The sequence below is a fragment of the Sciurus carolinensis genome, chromosome 9, assembly GCF_902686445.1.
Source record: "Sciurus carolinensis chromosome 9, mSciCar1.2, whole genome shotgun sequence".
Taxonomy (NCBI): domain Eukaryota; kingdom Metazoa; phylum Chordata; class Mammalia; order Rodentia; family Sciuridae; genus Sciurus; species Sciurus carolinensis.
In genome coordinates, this window is record NC_062221.1 from 71,072,590 (window position 1) to 71,084,465 (window position 11,876).

General features: G+C 37.4%; 1 pseudogene; it reads right to left on the reverse strand.

The window, feature by feature from the left end:
- The window catches only part of LOC124993652 (alpha-ketoglutarate dehydrogenase component 4-like), a 45,947-nt pseudogene extending 37,759 nt beyond the window's left edge, over positions 1 to 8,188 (reverse strand).
- Between the last annotated feature and the right edge of the window lie 3,688 nt (positions 8,189 to 11,876).

Consider the following 11,876-nt stretch of genomic DNA (forward strand, 5'->3'; position numbering starts at 1 on the left):
CCTGAATGTTAATGGCCTAAACTCATCAATCAAAAGACATAGACTGGCAGAATGGATTAAAAAGAAAGACCCAACAATATGCTGCCTGCAAGAGACTCATCTCATAGAAAAAGACATCCACAGACTAAAGGTGAAAGGATGGGAAAAAACCTACCATGCACATGGACTCAGTAAAAAAGCGAGGGTTTCCATTCTTATATCAGATAAAGCGGACTTCAAGTCAAAGTTATTCAGAAGGAATAAAGAAGGACATTTCATACTGCTTAAGGGAACCATAAATCAGGAAGACATAATGATCATAAATATTTATGCCCCAAACAATGGTCCATCCATGTACATCAAACAAATCCTTCTCAATTTCAGGAATCACATAGACCACAACACAATAATTCTGGGTGACTTTAACACACTGCTGTCACCACTGGATAGATCTTCCAAACAAAAACCAACCAAATAAACCATAAAACTCAATAACACAATCAATAACCTAGACTTAATAGACATATGTAGAATATTCAATCCACCAATGAGAGGATTCACTTTCTTCTCAGCAGCACATGGAATCTTCTTGAAAATAAACCATATGTTATGCCACAAAGTAGCCCTTAGGAAATGCAAAAAAATAGAAATACTACCTTGTGTTCTATCAGATCATAATGGACAGAGAGTAGAAATCAATGACAAAATAAGAAACAGAAAGTACTCCAACACCTGTAGACTAAATAATATGCTATTTAATGAAACATGGATAACAGAAAACATCAGGAAGGAGATAAAAAAATTCTTAGAGATCAATGAGAATGACGATACAACATATCAAAATCTCTGGGACACTATGAAAGCGGTACTAAGAGGAAAATTCATTGCATGGAGCATGTTCAAGAAAAGAATAAAAAGTCAACAACTAAATGTCCTAACATTATAGCTCAAAGCCCTAGAAAAAGAAAAACAGAATAACAGCAAAAGTAGTAGAAGACTGGAAATAATGAAAATCAAAGCTGAAATCAATGAAATTGAAACAAAAGAAACAATTCAAAAAATCAACAAAATGAAATGTTGATTCTTTGAGAATGTAAACAAAATAGACAAACCCTTAGCCACACTAACAAAGAGAAGGAGAGAGAAAACTCAAATTACTAAAATTCGTGATGAAAAAGGAAATATCACAACAGACACCCCTGATATATAACACAATGAGAAGCTACTTCGAAAATCTGTATTCCAACAAAATAGAAACTACCGAAGACATTGACAAATTTCTAGAGACATATGCTCCTCCCAAACTGAACCAGGAGGACATACACAATTTAAACAGATCAATATCAAGCAACAAAATAGAAGAAGCCATTAAGAACCTACTATCCAAGAAAAGCCCAGGACCAGATGGATTCTCAGCCGAGTTCTACAAGACCTTCAAAGAAGAACTCATTCCAATACTTCTCAAAGTATTCCAGGAAATAGAAAAGGAGGGTACCCTACCAAAATCATTCTATGAAGCTAATATCACCCTCATACCCAAACCAGGCAAAGACACATCAAGGAAAGAAAATTTTAGACCAATATCCTTGATGAATATAGATGCAAAGATCCCTAACAAAATATTGGCAAACCGTATCCAAAAACATATTCAGAAAATCATGCACCACGATCAAGTGGGGTTCATCCCTGGAATGCAAGGATAGTTTAACATTCGTAAATCAATAAATGTAATTCATCACGTTAATAGACTTAAGGATAAGAATCATATGGTTATTTCAACGGACGCAGAAAAAGCATTTGACAAAATACAACACCCCTTCATGCTCAAAACACTAGAAAAAATACGGATAGTAGGAGCGTACCTCAACATTGTAAAGGCTATTTATGCTAAGCCCATGGCCAACATCATTCTTAATGGAGAAAAACTGAAACCATTCCCTTTAAAAACAGGAACAAGACAGGGATGTCCTCTTTCACCACTTCTATTCAACATTGTCCTTGAAACTCTAGCCAGAGCAATTAGGCAGACTAAAGAAATTAAAGGGATACAAATAGGAAAAGAGGACCTTAAGCTGTCACTATTTGCTGATGACATGATTCTATATTTAGAGGGCCAAAAACTCCTCCAGAAAACTTCTAGACCTCATCAATGAATTCAGCAAAATAGCAGGCTATAAAATCAACACGCATAAATCTAAAGCATTTTTATACACAAGCGACGAAACATCTGAAAGGGAAATGAGGAAAACAACTCCATTTCCAACAGCCTCAAAAAAATAAAATAAAATACTTGGGCATCAATCTAACCAAAGAAGTAAAATATCTCTACAATGAAAACTTCAAAACATTGAAGAAAGAAATTGAGGAAGACCTTAGAAGATGGAAAGATCTCCCATGTTCTTGGCTAGGCAGAACAAATATTGTCAAAATGGCCATACTACCAAAAGTGCTATACAGATTCAATGCAATTCCAATTAAAATCCCAGTGATGTACCTTACAGAAATAGAGCAAGAAATTATGAAATTCATCTGGAAGAATAAGAAACCCAGAATAGCTAAAGCAATCCTTAGCAGGAAGAATGAAACAGGAGGTATTGCAATACCAGAACTTCGTCTCTACTACAAAGTAATAGTAACAAAAACGGCATGGTATTGGCACCAAAATAGACAGGTAGATCAATGGTACGGAATAGAGCACATGGACACAAACCCAAATAAATACAATTTTCTTATACTAGACAAAGGTGCCAAAAATATGAAATGGAGAAAAGATAGCCTCTTCAACAAATGGTGCTGGGAAAACTGGAAATCCATATGCAACAGAATGAAACTAAACCTCTATCTCTCACCCTGCACAAAACTCAACTCACAATGGATCAAGGACCTTGAAATCAGACCAAAGTCCCTGCATCTTATAGAAGAAAAAGTAGGTCCAAATCTTCAACATGTTGACTTAGGATCAGACTTCCTTAACAGGACTCCCATAGCTCAAGAAATAAAAGCAAGAATCAATAACTGGGATAGATTCAAACTAAATAGCTTTCTCTCAGCAAAGGAAACTATCAGCAATCAAAGAGAGAGCCTACAGAGTGGGAGAATATCTTTGCCACTTATACTTCAGATAGAGCACTAATTTCCAGAATGTATAAAGAACTCAAAAAACTCTACACCAAGAATACAAATAACCCAATCAACAAATGGGCTAAGGATATGAACAGATGCTTCACAGAAGAAGATCTACAAGCAATCAACAAGCATATGAAAAAATTGTTCACCATCTTTAGTAATAAGAGAAATGCAAATCAAAACTACACTAAGATTCCATCTCACCCCAATTAGAATGGTGATTATCAAGAATACAAGCAACAATAGATGTTGGAGAGGATGTGGGGGAAAAAGGTACACTCATACATTGCTGGTGGGGCTGCAAATTAGTGCAGCCACTCTGGAAAGCAGTGTGGAGATTCCTCAGAAAACTTGGAGTGGACCCACCATTAGACCCAGCTATCCCACTCCTCAGCCTATACCCAAAGGACTTAAAATCAGCATTCTACAGAGATACAGCCACATCAATGTTCATAGCCGCTCAATTCACAATAGCCAGACTGTGGAACCAACCTAGATGTCTTTCAATTGATGAATGGATAAAGAAACTGTGGTACATATATATACAGTGGAATATTACTCAGCTATAAAGAATAATAAAATTATGGCATTTTCAGGCAAATGGATGAAATTGGAGAATATCATGCTAAGTGAGATAAGCCAATCTCAAAAAAACCAAAGGATGAATGATCTCGCTGATAAGCAGATGATGACACATAATAGGGGGTGGGAGGGGGGCAAGAATGGAGGAAGGAGGAACTGTATAGAGGGAAAAGAGGGGTGGGGGGGAAGGAAAAAATAACAGAATGAATCAAACATCATTACCCTATGTAAATGTATGATTACGCAAATGGTACGCTGTTACTCCATGTACAAACAGAAACAACATTTGTTCACAATATCCCATTTGTTCACAATAAAAATAAATAAATAAAAAAAAGATTTAAATGTAACTGGGCACAGTGGCATATACCTGTAATCCCAGCGGCTTGGGAGGCTGAGGCAGGACGATTGCGAGTTCAAAGCCAGTCTTAGCAAATCGAGGCACTAAGCAATGCAGTGAGTCCCTGTGTGTAAATAAAATACAAAATAGAGCTGGGGCTCTATGTGGTTGAGTGTCCTTGAGATTCAATTCCTGCAAAAAAAAAAAATGAAATTTAGCTGGGGTGGTGGTGAACATCTGTAATCTCAGTAACTAGGGAGACTGAGGCAGGAGGAACTCAAGTTCAAGACCGGGCTCAGCAAGTAAGGCCCTAAGCAACTTAGCAATACCCTGTCTCAAAATAGGGTTAGAGGTAAGGTGCACCTAGGTTCAATCCCCTTTACAAAAAAAAAAAAAAAAAAAATTGAAGGTAGATCAATAGAATAGAGCAAAGGAACCAGGGGGAGGGAGGAGGGCAGGGAAAGAGAATATACTGTAGAATGATATTGGCCAAATTATATTGTTATATCATGTCATGTATGAATATATAACAATGAATCCCACCACATGTACAACTGAAATGCACCAATAAAAATATGTAAAAAAAGTATACAGGAGGATGCATGTAAGTTATATACAGATAACTCTGTAATCTTATATGAGAGACTTGAGCATTTGAAAATTTTGGTGTCCTCAAAGTTCTTGGCACCAATCCCCATGGATACTGAGGGACCTCTATTATAAAATTGTGATTGAGTGGTTCATTTTGCCTTTATTATTTTTATTGTCAATATTATCACTTATTTTTCAACAACTTGACATTAAGCAGCTGCATAGAATTTTATCATGAGGTCTTACACTACATGGAAATGGTCACAATAGAACAGAATTAGTAGGAATGAATCTTCTAATTTGTTTTAATAGATGAGGTGAGGATGGGAACAATTGTGTGAGCACAGCATCTAGAACCTATGGAAATACTAAAAAATGATTGTGTGGTCAGATGATATTTCACATATTTACCTTTATTTTTTTCTTCAAATACCTCTCTCCCCCCATTCAAGTTCCTGGTCAATCTGTGACCATGTGTTTTGAAGAGAAGGATGTTGTGTTAGAAAGCAGAAGACTTTAAGACATTCCAATTTTTGTTTTAGGAGATTCAATTCTAGAATGGGGAGAGACTAGACAAGGTGTCTATCTGAAATCAAGATCATACTTGAAAATGTTGTGTCAGCTAAGGGGAAGGGAAATGATAAATGTACAGAAATCTCTAAGGCCTGGAATGAAGGAAGGAGGTAGCAAGGCCCGCGAGCAAGTGCATGGATCTGTGCCTGGGCGTTCTTCATCTGTCCCAAAGTGTTAATCATTCACACACAGGACAGGCTCACAGGAGAGAGATGTGACCCAATGCTGGACAGCCCCTGGCTCACCATGACCACTGAAAAATGGTCATGTCCCAAGGGTCATGTCCCTCCTCTTCCAATGAGGCTCCTTAACAGTGCAAGACTTCTTTATGGAGATGGGACGTTTCACCCTCCCTGTCTTCTAGGTGTAGCCCTAAGGCTGCTGGTCACTGCTAGCTTGTTTTTCTCCTTATGATTTAGAGAGACATTTTGCACAGACCAACTGTAAGTGAAGATTCCCAGCGTTCTGTTCTTGTAGCTGTTCTAAACATGATCATGGAATGGCCCTGATTTTTGTTGAAAAGTGGGTGCCTCATGGTTTTAGGTGATCCAGGGAAGCAGGAAAGTGCATGGATTCTTGTTCTCTTTCATACTTTGGATTCTACGTGGAACAAAGAAAGAATGAGGGGGAAGTCAAGCCCAGGGCTTACCTGGAACTCACTGTTCCATGAAGTCGGCGTAAGTTAGCCATCCCCACAGCAGGGTTAACGGAAGACAGATATTATTTTACAGCAGAAAGAAGAAGGAGGTTTTCTGGGGGCTTTCACACTGGGAGTTTTCAGGCCGAAACAACTGCAAGTTAGTAATTCTCAGATGTATGAGGACAATTCTGGGAATCTCTGTGGTGAAAAAAAAAAAAAAAAATATATATATATATATATATATATTTGAAAGAATAAATATAACTAACTCATTTTAAAGTTGTATGAGCTATATGAATGATGTATGAATGATGTGAAGACTTTGTAATTCTTATGTAATAGGAATGTAAGGAAAGAAGGCTTGAGAAACTAAGCTGTAGAAGAAGGTGCAAGGTGGTGTAAAAGAAGCATAGCCTTCATGTTTCCTAAATCAGGAACCCATAGCAGTTTAATCCTGGAGACACAGACCTGGAAAGGAATTTAGAGAACTACTAGCCCAGATGTTGTCAAAATACCGTCCGGTGAACCAGACCCAGCCCAGCTGCTATTTTTTTTTTTTAACATATCTTTTGGACTAAAAATGATTTTTACATTTTTAAATGGTTGAAAAAAATAAAAAAATTAATAGTTTAAGGACATGAAAATGTAAAATTCAAATTTTAGTGTCCATAAAAAAAGTTTTATTGGAACATATCCTTGCTTATTTGCTCTCATGCTGTCAATTGCTGCTTCTGCAGTACAGTGACAGAGCTGAGTGGCTGCAACAGACAAAGCATGGCCTGCAAAGCTTCAAATATTTATTACCTGCCACTCTACTGAAAAAAATTGGCTGACCCTGATCTTGCTCAGCGTTCAGGCAAAGAAACTGAATTCCCGAAAGTATAACTTTTCCTTTCAAGTTCAGATGGCTGAAGAGTAGAAGGTTCTTATTATTAAGGAAATTCCCTTTCCAGTCTATGTATTTTTAGTTATTGTTACGATGTCAAGCAGTTCTCTTTTCCCTCTTCTAGCTTTAAAGTTTTTTCCTGATAGAATTTTCTAGAATATGTCCACAGCTATTTTTGACAAAAGACAGTGTATGTTTTGCTTTGCTTCTATTGTCCTTTTAAAATGTATTTTGGCCTCTTGCTGGCTTGTCCACATCTTGTGGTGTGCCCAAAATGTCTCTATAAATTAGTTTTCTAAATTTATAATTGCAGGGTGTTTGTTACCATTGAAGGACATCATACGCAGGATGTATAGTATTGCCACCAAGTGCCAACTGAGCTATTGAGGACTTATCATAGTATCACAGGATGCCATGGTTGGAAGGGAACTTACATCATTTTATCTTTGCTTAAGGAGATCATAATCCTGTCTAGTCTAATGTTAGAAATAAAAAGAATGGTTTCTTAAGAGAAACTTATATGCTTACTTTGTCACTTAAAAATTTAAATATAAAGAAATGCAAACTTAGATGCTATTTGGGACTCTCCTCAAGGCTTTGTGTGTTATTGGTCATTGATAAAACTAACCCTGTTGTTAGACTATATCACAATATTCTACCCCGTTCTGTTGTTTTCAATTAAGTACACTGCAGAGGTATTTTAAAATAACTTGATATTAAAAGCCCTTGTAGCTTGCTGTCACTTACGTTTCTCTTAAATGCTTTTAATAAAAAGCATTAAATAGGGGTGTGGAGTATGGTGGTTCATGTTTGTAATCCTGGTGATTTAAGAGGTGGAGGTAGGAGAATTGCAAATTTAGGGCCAGCCTCTGCAATTTAGAAAGACCCTGTCTCAAAATAAAAACAAGAAAAAATGAAGGTCTGGGGATGTAACTCAGTGGCAAAGTGCCCTGGGTTCAACCCAAACAACCTCCCAAACAAACAAACAAGCAAATGGGTGATCTCTATAACTCTGCTTACCACTGTCTGGATGGGAGCCACTCAGCTTCACAGCCCTTTCCTTCTCTTGTATAATGGTAAATTGTGTGTTCTGGTCTTGTCTGTTTTTATTGGGTTTTTAAATTTTTTTATTTTTATTTTTATTTTTTATTTTTTGGTACCAGGGATTGAACCCAGGACTACTTAACCACTGAGCCACATCGCCAGCCCTTTTTAAAATTTTATCTACAGACAGGGTCTCACTGATAATGGATATGGAAAATAAGAAATTCCTAAAATAATGAGGCCTGAGAAAAAGAAAAGAGAGTGAAGATGAAGACCATGCACTGACAGCTTTCATCTCCCAAGAGGAGTGTCCTCCAGATGCTGGCTGCAGGCAGAGAGGACGTTTATCATCCTCAAAAGGAAACAGTCTCTCGGAGGCGTTATCTCCTCCAGAGCAAAATCCTTTCTGGCACTGTCCACAGACCATGACCGAAAGGCCCACATTCCTGACTCAGCAAAACTGACATGTTTATTGGACCATCCCTCAAAATAACCTAAATAAACCCAGTCCCTTTCTTCGTTCAGTGGTTCATTTTCCACTAGGAAGGTGGGTCCATGGGCACTATTTCATCCCCCTGAATGAAGAGCTGAGATGACTCATGAGGTTTGTTTGCATCCTGCTGGGTCTTTTTGTGCTACCAACAGAATTGCTTAGGGCCTTGCTAAGTTGCTGAGGTGGGCTTTGAACTTGGGATCCTCCTGCCTCAGCCTCTTGAGTTGCTGGGATTACAGGCATGTACCACCATGCCCGTCTGGTTTTTCATCTGTTTCCTACAAATAATTTGTCTGTTCGGGTTACCTCTATTATCTGTGATATACACTGCAAATATTTTTCTTTCAGTGATTTGTCAGTTAATTTTACTCTTTTCTTAGGATATGACAATTAAGAAAAAATTTTTTTAACGTAGTCAAATTTATCAGTATTTTCTGTTACTGAATCTGGGTTTGGAAACATAGTTAGAAAGCCTATCCTCGACATTGAACTTAAAAAGGAATTCAGCACCCATTTATTCTAGTATTTATATGGTTTTGCTCCATTTTTTTACATTAGATCTCTAATGCATTGGTAGTTCATTCTTAGAGTCTGAGGTATGGATGCAATTTTATCTTTTTAAAAAATGGCTATGGGGCCAGGCAGGGTGGTAAGTGCATGTAATCCATCCCCTTGGGAAGTTGAGGCAAGAGGATAGCAAATTCAAAGCCAGCCTCAATAACATCGAGAGGCTAAGCAACACAGTGAGACCCGTCTGTAAATAAAATACAAAAAAAAAAAAAAAATGGTTGAATGCCCCTGAGTTCAATCCTTCCTACCCACTTTCAAAAAAAAAAAAAAAAAAAAAAGTTAGCTATTTGCTATCAAGTTGCCCTTTCACCATATATTAAAGAACCAATTACTAAAATTCGGAATGAACAAGGAAACATCACAACAGACATGAGTGAAATACAAAACATAATTAGAAGCTATTTCGAAAATCTATACTCCAACAAAACAGAAAACCTCGAAGACATCAACAAATTTCTAGAGACATATGAATTACCTAAACTGAACGAGGAGGACATACACAACCTAAATAAACCAATTTCAAGTAATGAAATAGAAGCAATGAAATAGAAGCCTACCAACAAAGAAAAGTCCAGGACCAGATGGGTTCTCAGCCGAGTTCTACAAAACCTTTAAAGAAGAGCTCATTCCAATACTCCTCAAACTATTCCATGAAATAGAAGAGGAGGGAACCCTCCCAAACTCGTTCTATGAAGCCAATATCACCCTGATACCTAAACCAGACAGAGACACATCGAGGAAAGAAAATTTCAGACCAATATCCTTAATGAACACCGACGCAAAAATTCTCAACAAAATTTTAGCAAATCGCATACAAATATATATTAAAAAGATAGTGCACCACGATCAAGTGGGTTTTATCCCAGGGATGCAAGGTTGGTTCAACATTAGGAAATCAATAAATGTCATTCACCATATCAAAAGACTTAAAGTTAAGAATCACATGATTATTTCAATAGATGCAGAAAAAACATTCGATAAAATACAGCATCCCTTCATGCTCAAAACACTAGAAAAAATTGGGGTAGTGGGAACATTCCTTAACATTATAAAGGCCATCTACGCTAAGCTCATGGCTAATATCATTCTAAATGGTGAAAAACTGAAAGCGTTCCCCCTAAAAACTGGAACAAGGCAGGGATGCCCTCTTTCACCACTTCTATTCAACATCGTCCTTGAGACTCTAGCCAGAGCAATCAGACAAACCAAAGAAATTAAAGGGATACGAATAGGAAAAGAAGAACTCAAACTATCCCTGTTCGCTGATGACATGATTATATATTTAGAGGAACCTGGAAATTCCACCAGAAAACTTTTAGAACTCATAAGTGAATTCAGTAAAGCAGCAGGTTACAAGATCAATGCTCATAAATCCAATGCATTTTTATACATAAGTGATGAATCTTCAGAAAGAGAAATTAGGAAAACTACCCCATTCACAATAGCATCGAAAAAAATAAAATACTTGGGAATCAATCTCACAAAAGAGGTGAAAGACCTCTACAATGAGAACTACAGAACACTAAAGAAAGAAATTAAAGAAAACCTTAGAAGATGGAAAGATCTCCCATGTTCCTGGATAGGCAGAATTAATATTGTCAAAATGGCCATACTACCTAAAGTGCTATACAGATTCAATGCAATTCCAATTAAAATCCCAATGATGTACCTTGCAGAAATAGAGCAAGCAATTACGAAATTCATCTGGAAGAATAAAAAATTTAGAATAGCTAAAGCAATCCTCAGTAGCAAGAGCGAAGCAGGGGGTATCGCAATACCAGATCTTCAACTCTACTACAAAGCAATAGTAACAAAACGGCATGGTATTGGTACCAAAATAGACAGGTAGATCAATGGTACAGAATAGAGGACATGGACACAAACCCAAATAAATACAATTTTCTCATACTAGACAAAGGTTCCAAAAATATGCAATGGAGAAAAGATAGCCTCTTCAACAAATGGTGCTGGGAAAACTGGAAAACCATATGCAATCGAATGAAATTAAACCCCTATCTCTCACCCTACACAAAACTCAACTCAAAATGGATCAAGGACCTCGGAATCAGACCAGAGACCCTGCATCTTATAGAAGAAAAAGTAGGTCCAAATCTTCAACTTGTTGGCTTAGGATCAGACTTCCTTAACAGGACTCCCATAGCACAAGAAATAAAAGCAAGAATCAACAACTGGGATAGATTCAAACTAAAAAGCTTTCTCTCAGCAAAGGAAACTATCAGAAATGTGAAGTGAGAGCCTACAGAGTGGGAGAATATCTTTGCCAACCATACCTCAGATAGAGCGCTAATTTCCAGAATCTATAAAGAACTCAAAAAACTCTACACGAAGAATACAAATAATCCAATCAACAAATGGGCTAAGGAAATGAACAGACACTTCACAGAAGAAGATGTACAAGTAATCAACAGATATATGAAAAAATGTTCAACATCCCTAGTAATAAGGGAAATGCAAATCAAAACTACCCTAAGATTTCATCTCACCCCAATTAGAATGGCGATTATCAAGAATACAAGCAACAACAGGTGTTGGCGAGGATGTGGTGAAAAAGGAACACTCATACATTGCTGGTGGGGTTGCAAATTAGTGCAGCCACTCTGGAAAGCAGTGTGGAGATTCCTCAGACAGCTTGGAATGGAAACACCATTTGACCCAGCTATCCCACTCCTTGGCCTATACCCAAAGGACTTAAAATCAGCATATTACAGAGATACAGCCACATCAATGTTCATTGCTGCTCAATTCACCATAGCCAGATTGTGGAACCAACCTAGATGCCCTTCAGTTGATGAATGGATAAAGAAACTGTGGCATATATATACAATGGAATATTACTCCACAATGAAGAATGATAAAATTATGGCATTTGTAGGCAAATGGACGAAATTGGAGAATATCATGCTAAGTGAGATAAGCCAATCTCAAAAAACTAAAGGACGAATGATCTCGCTGATAAGCGGATGAGGACATATAATGGGGGGTGGGAGGGGTTAGCATTAGGTTTAGGGTTAGGTTTAGGGTTAGGGATAAG